The following is a 15,377-nucleotide window of genomic DNA, read 5'->3' as shown; positions in this document are numbered from 1 at the left end:
CTCAAATGTGATGACTCAAACACATCCCGGGAATGTAGGGGGTCAACATTCCCACCAGGTGGCCACAGTGCGGGTCCCTGTTTTCCAGTGTCCAGCCAGGGCGGGCAATGACCGCGGCGGGCGGGGCGCGGCGCCTACAGCGGCCGGGTGGCCCAGGCGGGCTCTGTGCCCCACCCTGACCCGGGCCGGCTGGGGAGTGGAAAGCCACCACCCGTCCTCCCAGGCAGACAATCGACAAAGGCGGGGCGCGCGCACGCACGCAGGCAGCGTGGGCTGAGCCCGGCCGGGAACCCGCGCCCCAGCACCCCGGCCCGGCCGAGCTGGCGTGGGCGCCGCACCTGGCGCGCTCAGGTGAGTTCGGCCCGGGCGTTGGCGGGCGCGCGCCGGGTGGGCCGGGCTGGCAGCTGCCCCTCAGGTCGCACCCCGAGCTGCAGGTCGCCGTATAGCTTTGTTATCTGGAGCCTGGTGGGAAGGCAAGCAGCCACTCGCTCTCCCGTTGGCAGGTGGGGAGCCGAGCCCCCCCCCCCCCGAGAGGTAAGCGAGCTTAGGGGATACTCAGCTCAGTTCCGTGTTTATAACCCTGCCTGCTTCAGCCTGCGACGTGGGGCGACTTTTCTTTTAGAAACCATGGTAAAGGGTGCATCCCCCTTAGCACAGGGGAATTCACCTTCTAAAACAATGGAACAACACACAGTGAGATGAAGACGTTTGGCCACAGTTCCGCACGGGACCCTTAGGGCCCCCGGGAAGCGACGCAGATGGGAGAGGTGAGCTAGCTGCCTTGGCCAGGGCCAAGGGAGCGGGGAGCGTGCTGCCAGTCTTGGACCTGAAGCCGGAATGTCTGGCAGCTGCAACGCTGTGAGCGCTGGAAACTCAGAGGCCACAGACAAGCAGACCGCCTGCCCTATGCTGGTTCTTCATCTTCCTGGAGTCACTGACCCCTTAGAAAGTCTCTGACCTTATACTTGCTTCCAGATTCCAGCGGAAGCGTTCCTATTGTAAGAAATGCTGAAGGACTCCCCGCTGGGACTGGCAGTTTATTTGCTCCTGTAAAGGGAAGAAGCTGGGCAGTGGAACCGGGGAATAGGAACCCGAGAGGTAGGAAGGAATCCCATGCATGTGGGACGTCCTGGGGACCCCTGACTTCTCTTGGTCCCCTGAGCGCCACAGGAGTGACCCCAACATTACCGGTATGGGCCCCAAACCCTATCAATCCATCAATCAAGGGAGGTGCTGGTCCTCCAAGTGAAGGATTATTTCCAGTCTACCTGGGCTCAGCGGACTGAATTGATGTTGAACATACAGTTTCACCTCTCCAAGACCTAATTTTATTGATAAAAATGGAGATAAGACCCTCCACTTCATCCTTCAGGACCTTAGAATGAATGAACCTTGGGGCTGGAGCGATAGCATAGCGGGTAGGGCGTTTGCCTTGCATGCAGCCAACCCAGGTTCAATTCCCAGCATCCCATAGCATCCCATAGCATCCCCCGAGCACTGCCAGGAATAATTCCTGAGTGCAGAGCCAGGAGGAACCCCTGAGCATCGCTGGGTGTGACCCAAAAGAAAAAAAAAATGAATGAACCTTGGCTCTGGAGATACTCAGAGGGCTGGGGCTCACGCTTTAGATGCTGGAACCCCTTATTACCGGGTTCCCTGAGCTCAAGGGGGCAACACTCCCCACATCCCTAGTACCTCAGATGTGGCCCCAAAATGCTGAAAGACCCTGGGCTCAATAAATATGCGGGTGAGCAATAATGCTGATGCCACTTAGGACGGAACTGGGCTGCTACTGAAAGAAACTAGAGGAAAGAACCTGGAAGAAATCGGGTTGCTGTGGAAATACAATATGTGTAGAGGTCAGAGCAACAGCACAGCGGGGAGGGCATTTGCTTTGCACTCCGTTACCTGGGTTCAATCCTCAGCATCCCATATGGTCCCCTGAGCTCCACCAGAAGTAAGGTAAAGGTAAAGGCCCTCCCTTTGATCATCTATTTGCTCGAGCAGGCCCAGTAACGTCTCCGTTGGAGACTTTGTTGTTACTGTGTCTGGCATATCAAATACTCTCGGTAGCTTGCCGGGCTCTCCGAGAGGGGCGGAGGAATCGAACTCGGGTCGGCCATGTTGGCTGCGTGCAAGGCAAACGCCCTACCCACTTTGCTATCGCTCCAGCCAGAGCTCCACCAGAAGTAATTCCTAAAATATAGAATGCTAAAGACTGCACCTGGGTCAGGATTTGGAGGCCTCTTCCCCCAGTGCTATCAATTCAATATTAGGACTTAATGTTGTAACACAACACAGTCCCAGCTGTGCTGCAGGCCGAAAGGGCTACATCTGGGAGTTCTGGCAGAACATAAGTGTACCTGGGATCAAACTTGAGACCTTCTGCTTGAAAAGTGTATGTCCTGACCCCTGAAATATCTCCCATGCTCCATAGTTCTAATTTTGTTTTAAAATATTGTTACGTTTTTGGTTTGGGGGTCATACCCAGCAGAGCTCAGGAACTACTCCTGGCTCTGCTCAGATCTGGTGGTGCTCTTGGGAGCAGCTCAGGCTTACAAAACATGGCCCCAGCTCATTGAACTATCTCCCTTGCCCTAGAGTTTGTTTTGGTTCTTATTTAATTAATTTAAAGTTATAGTTTAGTAACATAATTGCAATACTACAAATGTTTTTGGTTCTGATATACAAAGTTGCATCACCACCTAAGAGCCCGCACCCCTCCACCACTCATTTAAAAAATTATATAGTTTAGGTTATAAGTTTGCAGTTGTGTTGGCATTTATGGTTTTGTTACACACAGTTGTCAAATCTTGCAGCCACCATTCATGCCAGGACCTTCCTCGAATGCACTTGTGTTACCTCAGTCCATGCATCCATCTCCCCACACCTACTTCCTTAAGCTGCTCATCTTAGTTCTGTAATCCAGTATCCAGGGTTTTTATTTATTTATTTGTTTATTTATTATTATTATTTTTTAATCAATTGATGTTGTCTGTGCTTCTCTGTAAGGCATAGATACATGAGATCATCTGGTACTTGTGCTTCTGGCTCAGTATGATGCCCTCAGTTCCATCCCACTGGCAGTGAACTTCATAATTCCCTTTTTATCTTGTGGCTACAGAGTATATCGTTATGTATCTACTCTAGGACACTTTTTTATCCATTTGTCTGTCATAGGGTATTGTGGTTGTTTCTGTGTCATAGCTATTATACAAAGTAAGTGCTTCAGTGAACATAGGTGTATACATAAACATATACATATATTTAAAATTATAAAGAAAAATGCAGGCCAGAGCTATAGTAAGCTGGTTGGGTGTTTGCCTTGCATGCGGCTGACCCAGGTTCTATCCCCAAAATCCCACATGGTCCCCCCAAACACCATCAGGAGTAATTCCTGAGTGCAGAGCCAGGAATAACCCCTGAGCATTGCCAAGTATGACCCCAAAAGCAATAAAATAAAATTTAAAAAAATTATGTTGGACAAGAACTAAGTGTTAAAAGTAGGTAATTCTTGACAACCTTAAAAGTAGGATATTCTTGACAACCTTCCAGTAACAATATTGCGAACCACAATGCCCAAAAGGAGAGAGAGAGAGAGAGAGAGAGAGAGAGAGAGAGAGAGAGAGAGAGAGAGAAGTGCCTGCCATAGAGGCAAGCAGGGGGTGGTTTGGGATGATGGGAGGGAACCTGGGGACACTGGTGCTGGGAAATGTACACTGGTGGAGGGATGGAATCCTGTTGGAATACTGTATGACTGAAATCCAATCATGAACAACTTTGTAAGGGTCTATCTCATAGTGATTCAATAAAAAGGTTAAAATAATAATAAAGGAAAGGCAAACCAAAATGACAATGAGTTATGCTGTCATACCAGTGAGAATGGCATATATTGAAAAGACTGGGCAGTATTGGGGATGTAGTGAGAAGGGAACCCTGCCCACTGTTGATAGGGATGTCATCTGGTTCTGCCTCTATGGCAAATAATATGGAGATTTCTCAGAGAAGTAAGAGTAGAGCTCCCATATGAGCCTTCTTGGCACATTCTGCCAAAACATATAGTTTGTTTTTAAAAGAGGAGGATATAAAAGATGTGCAGGCAATACCCAGTCTTGTCCAATGATGAGTTCTGCCAGGGCACAGCGTGGCTGGCAGCTGGCTCACATCCCCCCTCGGATCAGCAGTTTTACTGTGCTAAACAGAGCTTTGGTTGATTCTTCTCGAGATCAAATAAAAAGCTTTTTATTCAACCAGTGGAGGGGGGTGTCTTTGGGCTGTGCAAGTGAAACAAAATGGAATTTGTCGAGTTTGTTCAAAGTCTATAGCTTGTTTATTGACAAACTTAAGGACTTTCAAATCTATGGATCCAGAACTATGAGGACAGGGTCTTGGCAGGCCCATTTAGCTATAAAAAGAGCTGCTCTTACAAAACACAGTGTGTATTTTCATTGCCATTTTAGACCTTGTAAATAGTCAGAAAAATAGGACTTAGGGCAAGTAGTTGCTACATAATTAGGGTTAAGACACACTTTACCTGTCTGGAGTTGCATTCCTCTCCATGTATTTATAGAAGGAAGCAGCTTTTTTTTTTTAAGGGGGTGTTTTACCCATGAGATACCTGGCAAATCACTGGTGGTTCTTGGGGTGGGATTGGGGGGGGCATGTGGTATTAAGGATACAACCCAGGGTTGGCTCGAGCAAAGCACTTGCTCTACTACTGAGCCACATCCCAATCCCTATAAAATGGATTTTTATTTTTATTTTGGTAAAGCAAAAGAGTTCTTATTGAAACTATTTAGGAAAAGCTGAGGGGAGAGAGGGAGAAGTGTGTTCTCAAGCAAATTAATAGAGAAGAGCAAGTGAGATATATGTTCAAAGGAGATTTTTATTTTAAAAAGAGAAAGACATTGTGCATACTCCTATGATTCTAGAATGTTTTTAGCATGCATGTCCCTTGATCCACCTTATCCCTAGTCATTTCCTTAACCTAGAGAAGTCCTTTATCTTTTTTGTTTTGGTTTTGGGCCACACCTAGTGGTAGTGGTGCTCAGGGCTCACTTCTTTCTCTGTGCTCAAGGATCCTCCTGGCCATGCTCGGAGAGATCATATGGGATGCTGGGATCAAACCTGGGTCAGCTCCATGCAAGGCGAATTCCTTACCCTCTATACCTCTGGCTCCCTGAGCACAGTACACTAAGTTCCTGTGATTGCAGTCCTTTTTCTGCAATCACAGAAACTTAAGCAAGTTCCTTCCTGTCCTGGCCCTTTGACCTAATTTTGTTCTCTGCTGGAAAGTGTTTTCACATTTGACTTTAATCTTCTAAACTTTCTTTGCTCTGTAAGACAAAGAACAAATGTGTTCATTCTTTAAGGCAAAGGCTTCTTAAAGCCTTTGTTTTCATTTGTTTTCCCCTCCAGATCTATCATTTTCATTCTTCAACTTTTTTTTAAGCAGAGGACAAGATTAACAGTAGAATTTCCCAACATATAATCTATAGACTGTGTGTGTAAAATTGCTCTATCTCTGACCTACTGATTCAGCATCTTCTAGGATGGAAGCAAGAATTTACATGCCTAATTAATGATCCTGGGATATTTTTTTTTTTTTGCAGGGAGGCAGTGGGGTAAGGGGTGTGTGTGGCACATGCTGGTAACACTCAGGGGTTACTCTTGGCTTTTCACTCAGGAATTACTCCTTGCAGTGCTCTGGGGGCTATATGGGATGCCTGGAATTGGACCAGGTCAACCTTGTGCAGGGGAAGTGCCCTATCTTCTTTATTATCTCTCTGACCCCCATGCCCTGGGGATTCTTTTTTTTTTTCTTTTTGGGTCATAACTGGCGATGCACAGGGGTTACTCCTGACTCTGCACCCAGGAATTACTCCTGGCGGTACTCAGGGGACCATATCGGATGCTGGGTTTTGAACCCGGGTTGGCCGCATGCAAGGCAAATGCCCTACCCGCTGTGCTATAGCTCTAGCCCCAGCCCTGGGGATTCTTAAGTACCACTGGTTGCCTATTTGGGGAATGGTTATAGAAGACAATAAATTTGTTTCTTAAAAGAAAAGTTGGCTTTGGTTAGTTTTACCACCCTCCACTCTCCTTTCTTTGTTGTTGCTTTGACAGGGGCTGCATTACCCTGCACATGGTGCTCACATACTTAGTCGCAGTACTTGCCAAAGGTCGCACACTTTCATTACTATGCTCACACATCCATGCTATGGCATACCAGAGATTGTAAACTTTTGTTGTGGTGACACCAGGGATCATAAATAGCACTGTCACTAGGAGGGGCTAGTCACGTGGACGGGCACTGACATCCAACTCAGAGCCTGTGCAGTCTCATGCATACAAGGCCAGTGCTCTACCACTAAGCTATGGCCCTGGGCCTTCTTGGCTTGCTCTTTATTAATTTCTGTGTCAGTTACCTAGTTTGTAATGCACGACAGCCTCTTACTTTTTTTATTTTGGGGTCACACTCGGTGATGCAAAGGAGTTACTCCTGGCTCTGCACTCAGGAATTACTCCTGGCGGTGCTTGGGGGGATCGTATGGGCTGGGAATCGAACACGGGTTGGCCGCGTGCAAGGCAAATGCCCTGCTGCTGTGCTGTCACTCCAGCTCTGACAGCCTCTTTTGTTCTAATTCAACAAAAAATCAGAAACAAAATGGCTGTTCATGGGTGGCCAAGAAGCCCTGGAAGAGATGCTCATGCTCAATAATCAAATACACACTAAAATCACAGTACCTATTGCTTCACACCTATTAGATAGCTAATGTTCAGAAGATGAGACCAAGTATTACAAAAGGTAAAGAAACTTTACAGTCTTAATAAATTATCTATAAATAAATAAATAAAATAAAATATAAATATATATAAATAAAATAATGTAAATAAAATATAAATAGCACTGTCCTGTAGCACTGTCCTCCCATTGTTCATTGGTTTACTCGAGTGGGCCCAGTAATGTCTTCATTGTGAGACTTGTTGTTACTGTGTTTGGCAATTGAGTACACCACGGGAACCTTGTCAGACTCCGCCGTGCAGGCAAGATACTCTTGGCAGCTTGCCTGGCTCTCAGAGAGGGGCGGAGGAATCCAACCCGGGTTGGCCGGGTTGGCTACGTGCAAGGCAAACGCCTTACCTGCATGCTATCGCTCTAGCCCAAAACATAAATAAATAAATAAAATATCTAAACATAAATAAATATTCAGTATTGTTGGTGGAATTGTAAAATGGTACAACCACATCACAAAAAGTTTAACTTTTTAAAAAGAGGAGAGGTAGTCCATGAATGAAGTTTCATGCAGTGGCTGAGCCCAGTCTGATCGTCAGCACCATGTGGACCCCTGAGCATCCTGGGTGCAGCCCTGGAGGCCCCCTGAGCAGCACTGAGGTGATAAAGAGGCTGAGATGCATGCATCATTCAACTCCTGCCAACAACCACTGGTCTGGTGGCTGGGAAATACTGGGAAGGACACTTTGAATCTCTTGGGCACAGTTTGGGGGTTTTCCCCAACCCCACCACAAGGTGTTAAATACACATCTATGTGATCCAGATAGTGTCTTCTTAGGTCCAGCCACCTAGGAAGTTGTAATAGTGAAATAATAGAAAATTGTCAGAATAGTGCTGTAGTCTTGGTGAGGACTGTTTTGGGATTTTTGGGGGGTGCGTGTGTGGGGGGGTTGGGGGTGTTGAGGGGGAACTGGTACATCTGGTATTTCTGGTGGGAGTCACTCCTAGCAGAGCTGGGACCCTTTTCATCCTAGTGATAGAACCTGGGGCACCCTCAGGCAAAGCTGGGCTCCAGTTCTGTAAACCACCTCCTGGACCCTTGGTTCTTGTTTTCCTTTTAACAGGAGAAAGTAGTTTGGAAGGAGGATTTGGGAATCAGGGCAAAAAATTATCTAAGTTTTGAACAGAGATGTAAGTCAGTTTCATGTTTCTGGAAGACCCCTCTGCTCTGCCACTGTGTGCCTAGCTGGCATCCTGTTGGGTACTGGGAGAAGGTAGGAAACATTTAGACCCAAGGCGTCTTAGATTCCATCCACAGAGATTAAAGTCTACATGTTCTTTTGTTTGTTTGTTTGCTTCTGCACCCAAACCAAGAAGGCTCAGAGGCTGTTCCTGGCCTCGAGCTGGGGAATGAGAATATCACTGGTGGCACTTGGAGAGCGTTCAGGAGCAGGGTTTGAATCTCAGCCTCCAGCCTGCAGACTCTGCTCTCCAGCCAATGCAGCCCAGGAGCTTCAGAATTAGGGCAGAGTCTAGAGGCTGTGCTCTTTGGATTTAGTTGCTTTTTCCCCACTTTGGCCCTGATCCCTGCCCTAGAATCTCACTTCCCCCCTCCACTTCCCCTGTGAGGTATCACCACAGCTTGGAGCTTGTTTGTAAGGAGGATTGAGAGAGTTTCAGGCCCTTGCTGCTCCTACTACCCAGACCTTGGGCATTTCTTTGATCACCTGAGCTAGTGTACTCACCTCAGTCATGAGATTATTCTGGTAGAACCTGTTTTGTTGTTGTTGTTGCTGTGAGCCTCTCTGAGGCTCAAAGTGAAACCCTTTCTGTTCCCTTTTCCAAAAACTGACACACCATCTATTTTAATCATGTGGCAGACATCCAACTCAAGGACTTTAGCCAAAGCTGGCTAGGGGATGGAGAATGTGTTTGCTCTAAAGCTCCAAATCCAAAGTGTCTGTCACTGCTGGGTTGAGTAATGTCACTGGGGCACAAGTTTATCTCTCAGTGCCTCTTTAAACTAATTGGCCGGTCTGCTCAGGCTGGGGAATGCAGCTCTTATTATTTGCATCATCTCCATCATGGCTGCTTGCAAAGGAGGTGCCACCTCTGATCCATGGTTACACTACTCCTTTTTTTTTTTCTTTTTGGGCCACACCCGGTGTTGCACAGGGGTTACTCCTGGCTCTGCACTCAGGAATTTCTCCTGGCGGTGCTCAGGAGACCCTATGGGATGCTGGGAATTGAACCTGGGTCGGCCGCATGCAAGGCAAGCCCCCTACCCGCTGTGCTATTGCTCCAGTCCCCGTACACACTACTCTTTCCAGTTTAACACTAATAGTAACAAAACTGCAGCTTCTGTTTTGAGGTACTTTTAGACACTTTACATGAATTATCTTATAAGATCTTATTAAACTCCAAAAGGAAGATTATTTCAGTTGTATAGGAAAGCTGGCTGATTGATTGCAGAATCAGAATTTAAAATTAGACTTTTTGATTTTAGGCTCCAGATGTTTGCTTCCAAGGAGAAGAAAGCAAAACCATAAATAGTGTACCTATCTCTTTCTTTTTTTCCTAAATACAAATCTTACTATTATTATTTTTGGTTTGGGGGCCACAATTAACAGTGCTCAGGGCTTACCCCAGGCTCTGTGCTCAGGGGTCACTCCTGGTGGAGCTCTGGGTGATTGAACCTGGGTCTTCCACATGAAAGACAAGTACCTACCCACTATATTATTGCTCTGGATTTTTTTTAATTAAAAAAATTTTTTTTTGCTACACTAGAGGTTGGCTGCGTGCAAGGCAAACGCCTTACCGCTGTGCTAAGGACTGGAGTGATAGCACAGTGGTAGGGCGTTTGCCTTGCACGCAGCCAACATGGCCGACCCGAGTTTGATTCCTCTGCCCCTCTCGGAGAGCCCGGCAAGCTACCAAGAGTATCTCGCCCGCACGGCAGAGCCTGGCAAGCTCTCCGTGACGTATTTGATATGCCAAACACAGTAACAACAAAGTCTCCAATGGAGATGTTACTGGGCCCGCTCGAGCAAATCAATGATCAGCGGGAGGGCCTTTACCTTTACCTTTACACTAGAGGTACTTAGGGCTCCTGACTCTGTGCTCAGGGATTACTCCTGGAAGGCTTGAGGATTAGGTGGGGTACCAGGGATCAAACCTGAATCAGCTGCCTGCTCTCTCTGGCCCTGAACATGAATCACAAAATGTATCAGACATCAGACCAGAGAGATAGTACAGGACTGAGATTCTTGTCTTGCAGATGGCCAACTTCTCACACCACGTTCTGTCTCTGGAGTACCCACAGGAATGATCCCTGAGCACAGTCAGGAGTAAGCCCTGCGCCCTGCCAGATGTGACACCCAAACACACACACACACACACACACACACACACACACACACACACACACACGTATAGCCAGATAGTGAAAGTAGGAGCAGTAGCCTTCTGATTTTCTCATCCACTTTGTCTGGACTTTAAAGCTCTGGAAGCTTTAAAGCTGTTTATTTATTTTATTATTGAATCACCATGAGATATAGTTACAAGTTTTCATGTTTGAGTTACAGTCACCCCCCTTTCCCACTTTCCCACTGCCTCTATGGCAGACAATATTCCCCATATACTCTCTCTACTTTGAGACATTATGGTGTGCAATACAGATACTGAGAGGTTATCATATTTGGTCCTTTATCTACTTTCAGCACACATCTCCCATCCCAACCGATTCCTCCAACCATCATTTTCTTAGTGATCCCTTCTCTATTCCAGCTGCCTTCTTTCCTCCGCTCATGAGGCAGGTCTGGAAGCTCTTTTTATAGGACTTGTCTTTTTTTTCTTAATTTTTTTTATTAGTGAAACACCATGAGGTACAGTTACAGACTTACAAATTTTTGTGCTTGGGTTTCAGTTATACAATGATCAAGTACCCATCCCTCCACCAGTGCCCATCCTCCACGACCACGGGTCCCAGCATCCCTCCCACCCCCATCCCCCCCAATCCCACCCTGCCTCTGTGGCAGGTCTTTCCCCTTGTTCTCTCTCTCTTCTTTTGGGTTCTGTGGTTTGCAGGAGAGGCAGTGAGTGGCAATAATGTTTGGTCTATAGTCCACTTTCAGCATGCTTCTCCCATCCTGGGAGGATCTTCACAACACCCTTTCTTTGGCGCTCTCTTCTCTATCTGAGCTTCCTTTTCCCCTAGCACGTGTGGCTGTCCTCCAAGTCATGGAGCAAAATTCCTGGTACTAATCTCAGTCATTCCTGGGTGTTAGTCTCCCATTTTGAGGAACTGTCTTTTGACTATTGCTCATGTCTTTCTAATCCAGGCTCAGTAGCCCATCTTCCTCCATAGCTAGTTTAATAGGTGTTTCTTCCCTTTATTCTTCAGAGGGTCTCTGGCTAACATGATTCCCGAACATTACTTTCCATGTCCTTTCATGAATACTCCTGGGGTGTCAGATTAGACAAGCCTCCTTCCTTATTTTTCCATCCTTAAATGTTTATATTTACTTTCTTCCACAACTAAGGCTATGAAGCTGATAGATGTTTCTCTGCTTGACCTTCTGAAAGAACTTTAAGATGCTGGTTTCTTTCTCTTTTAGGGGGGTGCGTATGGTGTTTTTGTGCCATACCCACAAGTACTTAGGGCTACTCTGTGGAGTTGTTACCAGGAGTGCTCAGGGGTACAGAACCAGAATCTGCTGCATGCCAGTGGGTGCCTTGACCCTTCTACCTTCTCTTTGGCCCAGTGATGCTGGTTTCAATGCCTGGGGATAGCACAGTCAGGACTTGAAGGCCTGAGGACATGAGTTTGGTCCTCAACACTGCCCCACATTACTGGTATGTGATCTGATATGTGATCTGATAATGGTGTGCACTGCCATTGAGGTTCCTGGTGCCATGACAAATGAACGGTCTTGGGGGTTCAGTCAAGGCCAGCACAGAGCCAGGGTACAAAATCTATGCAAAAAACCGGAACTAAAATGTGTGTGATCTTTCCTGAGCACTGCAGCCATGTATGTGGCCCCTGGTGAGCATTGCAAACTCTGAAACCAGGTGTGAGGGCTCCATCATGCAGTAAGAACAAAGGGAAGCACCCACCCTGCACTGCCCCCCAGCACCCTGCTCCACACACCAAAACATCCACAGAGAGGCATCTGCTTAGATCTCTTTTTCATTCAAATATTCTGATTGGTTGAAATTAGACTCTACCATTTCTTTTAGTTACTTCCATCTGACAGGGATAAAAACATCAGAATAACTCTTCTTATCTTTAGTGGGTGAACACTTAGAGCTGCTAAGGCTTGTGGCTCAGGGGCAGACCATGCGTCTCAGTTCAATTTTTAACATAACAAATTCTCCATAACCCCTCAAACACCTAAACAAAAACACTTGATGCGTATGACCAGATTATTGTGTGTTCGTTGGTTTGGTTTTTCGTTTTTCATTTTTAAATTTTATTTTCATAAAGTTGTTCACAATAATTGTTTACATTCAACATTTCAACACCAATCCCACCACCATTACACCTTTGCACCATCATTATTTCTTTTTTTTTTTTAATTTTTATTAGTGAAAACCAAGAGGTACAGTTGTAGACTTACAAATTTTTGTGCTTGGGTTTCAATTATACAATGATCAAATGCCCATCCCTCCACCAGTGCCCATTTCTCACCACCACAGATCCCAGTATCCCTTCCACCCCCATCCCCCCATTCCCACCCTGCCTCTGTGGCAGGGCATTCCCTTTTGTTCTCTCTCTCCTTTTGGGTGTTGTGGTTTGCAAAAGAGGCATTGAGTGGCAATCATGTTCTGTCTATAGTCTACTTTCAGCATGCTTCTCCCATCCCGGGAGGATCCTCCCAATACTCTTTATTTGGTGCTCTCTTCTCTATCTGAGCTGCCTTTTCCCCTAGCATGTGTGGCTGGCCTCCAAGCCATGGAGTAAACCTCCTGGTACTTATCTCAGCTATTCTTGGGTGTTAGTCTCCTATTTTGTTACTTTATGTTCCCCAGATGAATGCAATCTTTCTATGTCTATCCCTCTCTTTCTGACTCATTTCGCTTAGCATGATACTTTCCATATAGTACCACTTGTATGTAAATTTCATGACTTCATCTTTTCTAAGAGCTACATAGTACTCCATTGTGTAGATGTACCAAAGTTTCTTTAACCAGTCATCTGTTCTTGGGCACTCAGGTATTTTCCATATTCTGGATATTGTAAAGAGTGCTGCAATGAACAAACAAGTGAAGATGTCACTTCGACTATACTTTTTTGCCCCTCTGGGATATATTCCCGGAGTGGTATTGCTGGGTCAAATGGGAACTCAATTTCTAATTTTTTGAGAATCGTCCATACTGTTTTTCAAAAGGGCTGAACCAGTTGACATTCCAGCAGTAAAGGAGGGTCCCTTCTCACCACATCCGCGCCAGCACGGGTTGCTTTTGTTCTTTTGGTTGTGGGCCAACCTCTGTGGTGTGAGATGATATCTCATACCACCATTATTTCTAACTTTCCCATCACCACCCAAGCCTGACCCATAGACAGATGCTAAATAATTTATTTTGTATTGCTTTTTATGAATAGTATGAGATGTTGTATGGCATGAATGCATAACATCCCCAATTTTTTAAATTTTTGGAATCCGGAGGCATCTCTGTGGTGTGCTGCTATCTTCCGAGATTCATTTATGAGTGTCTATGTCATGGCCATTAATGTGCTTAAATGGCACCCTGAGGCAGTTCTTGGGTGTGGAGCATGGCAAAGGGCACTGGAGCAGATAAGATCTGACCTTGCAAAGTGGTCCAGAAGTGAAGCCTTGCAAGAGGGAGTATCTGGGCAAAGTTGGCAAGAACAGAGTGTCAGTACCAGGTGTTCGGCCTTGAGCCTCACTCGACCTATAAGTCACATGCACCCAAGACGTAGAAACTGTCATGTATGCTTAGCGAGTCATCCTAATCAGAACATCTAGCCTTGATTGGGATTGGACTTAGGCAAAGTCTAGAAGAAAAGGTGATAGGCCAACAATGCTGAACTTTATGTGACTGGACCTTCTTGTAAGCCAGGACTCTCTATAACAGATGTGTGTACTTGGCAATAAAGTGAACAGCCATCAGCTGCTCCTGGAGAGTGTTTCTCTGAGCGCCCATCATCCTTCACCTCACATCTGCCTGGACCCGATGCACAATGTGTCTGGGCACCTTATGGGAAAACTGTTCCCCAACACTTGGGTGTGACTGCCAGGGAACTGCAAGGGTAGGGAGATGGGGGGAGGTAGCCTATCCCCAACTCTGTGAAGCTTGGAGTTTTCCGTCACTAGCTACTTACCTGGGTTTTTTAGTGGATTCATTCTCATGCATGGGGGGGGGGGGGGTTTGGGATGAGCCTGTGAAGGTCAGCTGTGAACATGGTGGTGATTGGGTTCTGGAGGTTTGCGGCTGCCAGGGTTCATTTGGGATAGGAAGAGGGACAAACTTGCCTCTCTCCATGGTGTCCCAGTGAAATCAACCTGGTGTGGGGTGGGGAGACATCTCTACTGCATGCTGCTCTCTTCCGATATTCATTTGTGAGTCTGAATCATGGCCATTAATGAGCTTTAATGGCCTGATTTTGATCTCTTTCAAGTTTTATTTATGGATCTCCAAAGCAAGGCCAATAAATGAGCTTGTATAGCTGAACTAGATGGTTTGTGGCTGTGGCTCCCACATACCCAACTTTTGGCCATTTAATTTCTCGAAAAACTTGGTCCCAAGTTGTTGGGGTTCAGCCAGAGGCACAGCAGCAGTTATCAGGAAGCCCGAAGTCACCATTAGGCTGCTGATGCACTTGCCCCGGAGATACAGGTTGACCTGCTGGGTGGCACCGTACCCCCATGACCAGATATTTTATTTTTTCTCTTATATTTATTAATTGAATCACTGTGGGAAAAGTTACAAAGCTTTCAGGTTTAAGTCTCGGTCATACAATGATCAAACATCTTTCCCTTCACCAGTACTTATTTTTCACCACCAAGAACCCCAATATACCCCCTTCCCACCCCTCCCAATGCCTGTGAGGCAGATGATTTCTACTTAACTCTCTCTCTCTCTACTGGGATTACATTCATTATTTCGACAAAAGTTGCAGCATTATTGTTATTGTTTAGAATTTCCCCCCAACAATCAGAATTGCTGAAAATGCATTGTGAAATAATTTGTTTTCTATAGCTGGTAATGAGAACCATATGATGTCACACAACCGCGATAGTGGCCATGCAATTTTGGATTTCTGATATTTTACTAGGTAAGTCTGGAGGGATTTCTGCAAAGAGCCAGATAATTACAAGATTGGTTTCTGTGCGTCTGGTGTTATGTTCCTGCCGGAGAGTCGCTCATGGAGGGCAACTCGTGACCTCGGTAGGGCGTGAAGGGAGCCGGTACTGCTCCCCTTCCCATGAGACTGCAGTTGCCCTGTCACTGCTGGCTCATACCTGGCTATCCAATAAGCTCTGAGGTGGCAGTCACCTTGCTGCCGGGGGAGGGTGGGGGGAAGGTGGAAGGGAGCAACACCCTTTCCTTCCCGGGGAGGCATTGCCACAGTTTAACGCATAGTCCATTCACTTTTCTGCCGCAAGCTGCCGGGCTC

At 46.4% G+C, this 15,377-nt stretch overlaps 1 protein-coding gene across 1 annotated transcript in view; it reads left to right on the top strand.

The window, feature by feature from the left end:
- The first annotated feature begins 241 nt into the window (after window positions 1-241).
- The window catches only part of ARHGEF37 (Rho guanine nucleotide exchange factor 37), a 61,198-nt gene continuing 46,062 nt past the window's right edge, over window positions 242-15,377 (top strand). The window contains exon 1 of the mRNA XM_056124592.1: window positions 242-351. The gene's annotated coding sequence lies outside the window, so the exon portion shown is untranslated. The remainder of the gene's footprint in view (window positions 352-15,377) is intronic.

Source organism: Sorex fumeus, unplaced genomic scaffold, assembly GCF_029834395.1.
Source record: "Sorex fumeus unplaced genomic scaffold, SorFum_2.1 ptg000051l, whole genome shotgun sequence".
Taxonomy (NCBI): domain Eukaryota; kingdom Metazoa; phylum Chordata; class Mammalia; order Eulipotyphla; family Soricidae; genus Sorex; species Sorex fumeus.
The sequence above is the reverse complement of the archived record's forward strand: the minus strand, read 5'-3'. Positions and strand labels throughout refer to the sequence as shown.